General features: G+C 43.2%; 1 protein-coding gene across 2 annotated transcripts in view; it reads right to left on the minus strand.

The window, feature by feature from the left end:
- The window catches only part of Gjc3 (gap junction protein gamma 3), an 8,879-nt gene extending 4,747 nt beyond the window's left edge, over positions 1–4,132 (minus strand). Inside the window, exon 1 of one of the 2 annotated variants that reach the window (XR_001229412.2) lies at positions 3,787–4,132. The gene's annotated coding sequence lies outside the window, so the exon portion shown is untranslated. The remainder of the gene's footprint in view (positions 1–3,786) is intronic. The other variant, XM_005367064.2, reaches the window with a different exon arrangement.
- Between the last annotated feature and the right edge of the window lie 5,057 nt (positions 4,133–9,189).

Consider the following 9,189-nt stretch of genomic DNA (forward strand, 5'->3'; position numbering starts at 1 on the left):
GTGTGGCTCAGTGGTAGAGCTCCTGCCTAGAATCCCCCAGTGAGGGGCTGGGGTGTGGCTCAGTGGTAGAGCACCTACTTAGAATTCCCCAGTGAGTTACTGGAGGTACCTGCTTACCATTCAAGAGGCCCTAGATTCAACCCAGAACCTAAAAAAGAAAAGCAACAAAAATAAGAAGAAAGGTCTTTAAATCATAAATGGGGTTTAATGGAGTTATAAAAGATATTTGAGGGAGCCCTTCAACCCCCTCCATCAATTGATGACTAAGAGACATCACCATCCATAAGGAACAGGTTTATACCCAACACTTTATCTGCTAGTGCCTGCCTCTTGGACTTCCTAGCCTCCAGACTGGGAAAAATAAGTTCTGTGGATTACAAATTACTCCTTCAAAAATATTCACAGCAGTTTTATTATATTAAGATATTATGCAAACTTCTTATTCCAGAAAGCTCCACAGATGATTCTTTATCTTTTTCCCTTTTATGAGAATTTTATAGATGAGTACTGTATTTACATCATTTCCCCCGACTCCTTCCTACTTTGTCCATGTCCCTCAACTCCCTCTCAAAGTCATGGCCTCTTATTCTTTAATTGATATTACTTCATACATGTGTGTCTATGTATGTATGTATGCACATAGACACACACAAACTGTTGAGTCCCATATGTGTGTATGTTTAGAGATGGCCACCTGGGGTTAGATAACCTATAAGGCGCTTGCCCGTGGAGAAGACTAATTCCCCCTCTTTTGGAAGCCATCAATTGCCTGTAACTCTATCAAAGAATGTGGCCTCATGAGATTTCCCCCTTCCTCAGTGGCACATAACCTGGTATTATCATTCTTCAGGTCTTGTTTAGCTTGTTGAGCTTTCGTGGGTTCATTAGAAGTCCTGGTCCTCTGACTCTTCTTGTCTTTCTGCCCCTGTCTTGTGAAGGGTTTCCTGAGCCATAGGTGTAAGGCTGTACTGTAGATGCATCAACTGGAGCTGGGCCCCCTGCAGTCAGTGGCTCTCTGCATTATGACCAGTTGTATCTGTCCATCTGCTGCCAACAGAAGTTTCTTTAATGACAAGTGAGAGCTATGCTTAGTTGTGGGTATCAGGATAAGTATTTAGAATGGAGTCAGGGGAACCCACAGTTGCCACTTCCCTAACCCAGTGTGACGACTATCCGCAACTGTCTCTATTGTGCGCACATGCATGTGTACCCTCACACACTTGGGGGAGGGGTACACATACCGTAGCATGCCTGGGGAAATCAGAGGACAAGGCTGTGGAGTCAGTTCTTTCCTCCCACCTTCCCGTGGCTTCAATGGATCAGACTCAGGTGGCTAAGCTTGTGTAACAAGTGCCTCTACCAGTAGGCCACCTCGCCATCCTTCCTTTCTCTGCCTTAGTCTTCCTTCCTTCTTCTATCTTCCAGAAAGGTAGTCCTACACCTGTCGAATACCACCATCCTTTCCGGAACTAGCACTTCAGGCCTCTCCTTTCCCACTACTGCCAACATTTGATCCCCAGATTACGGTCCCTGTACTTCAAAACCCACTCCCTAATTTTGAAATAGCACAGTAGGTAAGATGCCCCTCATAAAAGCATTTGGGTCTCAGTTTGAATATCCAGCACCCACATAAAAGCCGGGCATCATAGCACTCTTCCGTAACCTAGGGCTGCTGAGGGGCAGGGCAGGAGGAAGCGAGGAGAAACAAGCAAATCCCTGAAGTCCATTGGCCGGCCAGCCCAGCCAATCATTAGTGAGCTCCAAGATTAGAAAGCACCTCTGTCTCAAAAAGTACAGTGAAGACCAATCCGTGAAGACCCTAAAGTTAACATCTGACCTCCATGCACATGGACACACAGCCATGTGAAGAGTTACAAGCACCAGATACACACAAAAGGAGGGAGGGAGGGAGGGAGGGAGGGAGGGAGGAAGGAAAGGCAGAAAGAGGCCTTTGGCACAAGAAAGGGCATCAGTAAGAAAGCAAGGAGGCAATAGAGTGTAAAGGGCAGTGAATCAAGAAAAAGCATGATATACATGTATAAAAATGTCATGAGGAAATCAGTAAATATGTATTATTAGTGTAAGCTAATAAAACATTTCTAAAATCCATGCTGATTCTAAAGAAAATAAACTGAGGCATTATATAAGCATCCTTGGAAAAATAAAATTTAAAAGATAGAATTAGTTCTATATTTGTGTCATTTTGTTACTTTATTAATTCTATCTTTTAAGCCGGGCGGTGGTGGTGCACACCTTTAATCCCAGCACAAAATGACACAAATATAGAACAAATTTGGGGTGTTTTTTTTCTTTTGAAAGTCAGGACAATAATAATAAAATGACCACTATAGTTTAAATATCCTGAATTCAAAAAACCTAAAAATCTCAAATGCTACAAAATCTGAAATATTTTTTAATTTCATGTGTGTGCAGTGTGTGTGTGTGTGTGTGTGTGTGTGAGAGAGAGAGAGAGAGAGAGAGAGAGAGAGAGAGAGAGAGAGAGAGAGGGAGGGAGAGAGAGAGATGGGGGTGGGATGCGCTACAGCTGCAGTGTGAACGCAGAGGTGGACAACCCCGTGTCAATCCTTACCTTCAGCGTTGCTTGAGGCAGAGTCTCTTGTTTGTCACTGTGAATGCCAGGCTACCTAGCCTATGAGATTCCAGGGATTCTCGCCCACCACAGTGCTGCAGAGGTTATAGACATGCACTACCACACCCCAGTTTTCATGTGAGTTTTGGGGATTCTAACTTGGGTCCTCATGCTTTCATAGCAAGCACTTAACTCACGAAGCCTTCTTCCCAGCGCAAGAAACGGCACTGTTTTGAGTGCAAACACAATAACACAAGTAGCAAATTCTCTCCTAACTTCCTGTGGTGGCTGTGATCAACCCCTAGTTCACTGAAACAATAGGAAAATGGATGGACCAGAAAGTCATCATATTAAACGAAGTAGCCAAGGCCCAGAAAGACATATACTGCACGTTTCTCTCCTAGGCAGGTCCCAGATGTTAAGTTTTACGTATGTATACCTATGCAGGGATATGGGTCATGAAACTAGAATGGGGACTATGCCTAGGGACGAGAAACATCAAATTCGAGGGGAAAGAGATCTTAGGACAGTGAAAAAGGAAAGGGGAACAGAATAGATCTGACATATGGAAGCAGAATGGGGGCTGATGGGGGGGACAAAGCCTAGCAGAGGGGTCAAGGGGGGAACTGAGGGAAGAAACAACAATAAATCAAAGTACGCATGGACATGCCATGATGAAACACATTGCTTTGTATACTAAGCTTCAGAACATAAACAGACTAAAAATTGAACAAGGAAAGAAAACCCCAGAATTTGAGCAGATTTTCTAGTACCTAAAGAGATTACTTAAAATCCCATTTAAATGAGAATTTCTCAAAGCATCTCACCTACTTTGGGTGGTGGTAGAGGGGCTGGGGTGGAGAGGGATGTCAGGATTCCACCAGTGACTGGATACATCCCAGAAAGTTAAGAAGCCACAGAGGGAAAGAACCCGTGAGAAGGAAGGAAACCTGGCGGTGCCAGCCTAAACTGATTGCTCCCACCTCCCTTCACCTGGCCTGGGATGCAATGTAGATGCTTCTCTTCAAAGTGTGGCCTCCAAAACCAGTATGAGCGGAGATGCAGAATCTTTTGGGTAATATCTCTGACTTCTAGATCTTATGTGAATTCAAAGCTATCTCTAAGAAATCCTGAATACATCCACTCACAGACCTCTCCAGAACCCAGAATAACCTCAGATCTGCCCATGAACTTACCAGTACTTGCCTGGCAGCCCCAAGCAGAAGTGTCAACCACCAAGGAAAGTAGCCAGAAGGGATCCTCACGCTGGAGCCTTCAGGGTCCAGGCTCTTGGGATGGCCCTGCCTTCTGCAGCCGCCCACTCTTTGGCCTTCTCTTTTTCATTCCTGGCAGGCTCCCTGCCGCATAAAAGAATTCCAATTAAAGGACCCAGTGCTCCAGGCATGAACTCTGGGGAATGAGTCTGGTGTCAATGGTACAGGACGTATCCTCTAAGTGAATGGGGATGGGGACTTTTGAGGTCATCTGAACGGAGAGTGGTTTATTATGTACATTATATTGGTTAATTGTCTTGGGATGTTTGAGCTCACTGAGAAGCTGCCTGTGGAAGTGGAACTGTCCTCTACCATTTCAGACCCAAGTGTGTTTGTCTCGTGTCCTCCAAGGCCCTTTGTCTAGGGAAGGACTGCCTCCCAGACTCTGTGACAGGGAGGGAAGGGAACAACAAACAGCTACAATAAGAGTATTGTAGCCTTGCAAACAGCTAGAGGGAAAATGAACGGTTGAAAGGCACCATTGGGTACCCCGTGATACAAAACTACCTAGAATGGGAGGAGAGCTGGAAGTTCAGACAAGGGGAGCTCAGCCATTGAGAGAGAGCTAAGCAGAGAATGCCAGCTGCCTGCCTCGACTTCCCCAGTCAGTGTCTGCTGGATCCTGTGAACACCCAATCTGATGATGCTACTTCTAGCTATTGTTTGCTCTTTGTTTTTTTCTTTTTCTTTTATTTTTTCTTTTCGAGATTGTATTTTAATTGTAACTTCTCTTCCTTCTCATCTCCCTCTAAACCCTCCCTCATACCGTTTTTCATCTCCTTCAAATTCATGGCCTTTTTATTTTATCAACTGTTATTGCATGCATGTATGTTTTTATGTGTACATATATATATTGCTAAATATAACCCCTAGAGTCCATATAACATTACTAAGGTGTATGATTTTTATGGCTGATCATTTGGTACTGGACAACCATTGGGAGCGCTCTTCCCTGGGAATGACCTCCTCTCCCAGCTTTACCCAGCTACCTGTAGTTCTTCGTGTAGGGTTCTTCTTTTCCTTAGAAGCTTCACTAGAGGGGACATCCTGCTCAGCCAAGAACTCTGTCTATGGGAAACCCCAGCTGACTGTGTCTCCCCAATCATTTCCTGCTGTTTGTTTGTAAGCCCCGAATTTGATGATGCTCATCTCGGTCCACCTATCACTTCCTATTTTACTTTGGTTTTCTGTATGCTTAACAAACTCACTCATTCAAAACTGAAAGTGCGTCCAAAGTACCCAGAGAATAAGCTTACTCATGTAAGAATGTGCCTGTGTGTTGGAAGGAATACACACCAGGGAATGCAAGCCTGGTCAAAAGTCTATGCCTGGGGAGGTCATAGACCCTAGTAGGAAACCTATTACTGATATTTTGCTAACCAGACATGTTCTCAATCTGCATAATAACTATTTGTGCTCACTACATGAATCTTCACAAGGTTCTCTGCATAGATCTTATAGCTTTCAGCTTCATATTTTTATGGGACTTCTATGAGCTAATGGGTCTCAAATTCTTGTGCCTATCTCGGGGCTCTTTTCCTTCTGTTGGGTTGCCTTGTCCAGCCTCCGTGAGATGATTTTTGCTTCATCTTATTATATTTTATTTTGTCATTTTGGTTGTCATTTCTTAGAAACCTTTTTTAGTGATACAGAAAGAGAGTGGATCCTGAAGGGAGGGAAGGTGAAGAGGAATTGGGAGGAATACAGGGAGGAGAAAATATAAACGGAATACATTGTACGAGAAAAGAATCTATTTTCTTTTTTGTTTGTTTGTTTGGTTGGTTGCTTGCTTGCTTGATTGGTTGGTTGGTTTTTTGAGGGGTTTTTTTGTTTTTTTGTTTTTTTCTTTTTTTTGGGGGGGGTGGATTTCAAGAAAGAGTTCTCTGTGTAAGTTGGCTCTCCTGAAACTTGCTTTTTAGACCAAGCTGGTCTCAAACTCACAGAGGTCTGCCTACCTCTGCCTCCCAAGTGCTGGGATTAAAGGCATGCACCACTACTGCCTGACAAGACTCTATTTTCAATAAAAGGAAAAATATTTGCATTTTTTCTATATATATATATATATATACTCTACTACCTAGAATAGTGCTACCGTAGGTCAGAGAAGCTTCTTTTTTCTGTGAAAGATGGTTACATAGAGACTCATTACTATTCAAACTGCCCAGAGTGCTCAACCCTATCTATATTGTCTCCTCCAAAACCCAGGGAACTCCTCAGAAGAGGGAAGAAAGTTTGTAGCAGTCCGAGAGTGGAGAGGAACACTATGGAATGCAGTCTTCCAGACGACACCGCAATCATGAACTCACGGTTGCCTGTGCGAGATTTGTACACAGGAGAGAGAGAGAGAGAGAGAGAGAGAGAGAGAGAGAGAGAGAGAGAGAAAGGTACCAAAGGGACTAATTAGGAAGAAGAAGGCATACGTGGGAGATGAGGATAGGCAAGTGAGTACAATGTATGCATGTATGTGATTGTCAAAAAATTTAAAAGGGAGACTGGAAACAAGGCTCAGCGTTGGTTAAGAGCACTGGTTGCTCTTGCAGCAGACCCAGGTTCAGTTCCCAGGGCCCACATGGCAGCTCACAACCATATATAAGACTCCAGTTCCAGGGGATTCAATGCCCTTTTCAGACTTCCCCCAGACCCTAGACATGCATATGGTGTACATACATACATACATACATACATACATACATACATACATACATACAGGCAAAAGACGTATAAATAATTAAGAAGACACATAAAATAAACCCAAAAAAAATTAAGGAGTGTTTATGTGTCCATGAGTACCCATGTATGCATATTGTGCATTTATGTATGTGTATGCGTGCATGTGTGTGTGTGTGTGTGTGTGTGTGGTGTGTGTATGATTTGCTTCTTGTCCTCAGGTAGTCTTTGTCCCAGAATTCATGGTGACTTCTCAATGTCCTCCTGGCTGGGAGAATAGAGCAACTCTTAAAAAACTATGGGAATATACTCCATGTCCCCTCGGCAGCTCAGAAAGTTGAACCCGTCTCCCGCAGCCCAAGTGAGAGCTTAGACACCTGCTCCATACCCCTTCCTTCCTGCATCGCTTCAGTCAGGATCCCTCCAGAGATACAGCTAAGAAAGGGGAAGAACAAAATTGGGCATGCAGAGAGGCTTAATCCTGAACTTCTTTCATAGGAAAGAAAGTAAACATATCTGATTTTATTCCGTTAAAATTCCTGGTTGGCTATTAGTAGTCTACAGCGATTCTTAGCCAACCCACCCATACAAATTACAAATATTGGGAGGTGTGTATGTACATGTTCATGGGTGTATAGATGCATGTGTGTGCACATGTATATGTTTGCATGCAGAGGTCAACCTCAGCTGTCATTCCTCAGGAGTTATCCACCTTGTGTTGTGAGACAGGCTCTCTTGCTGGCCTGGAACTCACCACCTAGGCCTGAGTGGCCAAAACAAGCCCTAAAGATCTGCCCATCTCTGTCACCTCAGTACTGAGATTACAAACACACACCATGCCCTGGTTTTTTAAATATTTATTTTAGTTGGGTGTGGTGGCACACACCTTTAATTCCAGCTTTCAGGAGGCAGAGGCAGATAGATCTCTAAGTTCAAGGTCAGCCTGATCTATAGAGCTAGCACCAGGACAGCCAGGGCTACACAAAGAAATACTGTCTTGAAAAAACATAAAAATAAAATAAAATATATTTTTTAATTTTTAAGATGTATTTTTAATTGAAAAAACTTCATACACTATATCCTGATCTCACGTTTTCCCTCCCACAACTCCTCCCAAATCATCCCTACCTTCCCAGCCACCCAACTCCATGCCTTTCTCTCCCTCTTGAAAAAACAAAAACAAAAAATTAAGAAGCATAATAATAATAATAATAATAAACATGTAAGCCAAAATACACAAGCAAAAGACCAAGGAGACAAAAAAGTGCCCAAACAAAGCAATATGACTACAAAAATACCATTGAGCTCATTCTAAGTTGGCCAACTTCTTCTGTGTACGGAGTCTGCCCTGAACTGTGGTTAATATGTTCTGTGAGACTTCATGGGAGAAAACTAATTTTTCCTTTGCTAGTGAGCATCAGTTGCAGATAGCTTCTTAGTTAGGGGTGGGAACCCTTGTATACTTCCCCCTCCCACAGCTGGGACCCCATCTGGCTAGAACCCGTGCAGGCTCCACTTCCAGGGTTCTTTGGTTTTGGTTTTGTTTCTGTTTCTGTTTTTGTTTTTGTTTTGCATGACTTCTGGAGCTCAAACCTGGTATTCATGCTCACAAGGCAAGCATTCCATGGATGGAGCCACCTCCCCAGGACCCTCTTTTTTTGTTTGTTTGTTTGTTTGCTTGTTTGTTTTCATGTAGTTTAAGTTGGCTTCACACTCCATCTGGCCAAAGAACTGTTCCTCCTGCCTCCACCTCCCAAGTACTCGGATTACAGACTTGTGCCACCATGCCTGGCTCACAAATACTTTTTTTTTTTTTTTGGTTTTTTGAGACAGGGTTTCTCTGTGGTTTTGGAACCTGTCCTGGAACTAGTTTTTGTAGACCAGGCTGGTCTCGAACTCACAGAGATCCGCCTGCCTCTGCCTCCCGAATGCTGGGATTAAAGGCGTGCACCACCACCTCCCGGCTTCACAAATACTTTTGAATCACAAATATTCTCCTAAATCTAGTGAAACCATATTGTAACATACATGCAAAATAAGTAAATATATAGTCAATTTTTAAAGCAAATTAGTTGATGAACTTGAGAAATAGCTACCAATCATTAGCTTTAATTGTGCTCATCTTTACTGAGCTGGCCATTCAGAGAAAGACGCCCTCGGAAACAATGTGATGGCACTCCATTCTCTCTAAGGCACATGCATCCGTGTGGACATGTGTGAATGGGCACCTGCGTGCTAGCTTGGCACTGACGCTTCATGGTATTCCTACCTCCTATCACTCACTCTTTTCTTTGAATGTCCACAGACGGAGAAGGGTAAATTCTACTCTGAATTTATTACTGTATTCCTATTTCATTTCTCCAGCTCCTGTGGGTTGTTTTTTCTATAACAAATAATGTTAGTGAATCTGGTGTAGATCTAAGTCTTTGATGACTGTCAGTTTGCACAACATTGCGGACGGAGAGGACTGACCGTTGGAAGTTGTTCCCTGACCCCACACACACATGCACTCACATACATACACAAAAGTGAATGAATGAATGAATGAATGAATGAAAAGAAAGCTTAAGCCAGATGTGTTCTTTCTCATGATCCCAGAATTTGGGAAGTAGAGGCAGGACAAGATCAAAAACAGAAAATAGATGAGAAGGAGAGGGA

The sequence above is a fragment of the Microtus ochrogaster genome, unplaced genomic scaffold, assembly GCF_000317375.1.
Source record: "Microtus ochrogaster isolate Prairie Vole_2 unplaced genomic scaffold, MicOch1.0 UNK16, whole genome shotgun sequence".
In the NCBI taxonomy this organism is placed as follows: domain Eukaryota; kingdom Metazoa; phylum Chordata; class Mammalia; order Rodentia; family Cricetidae; genus Microtus; species Microtus ochrogaster.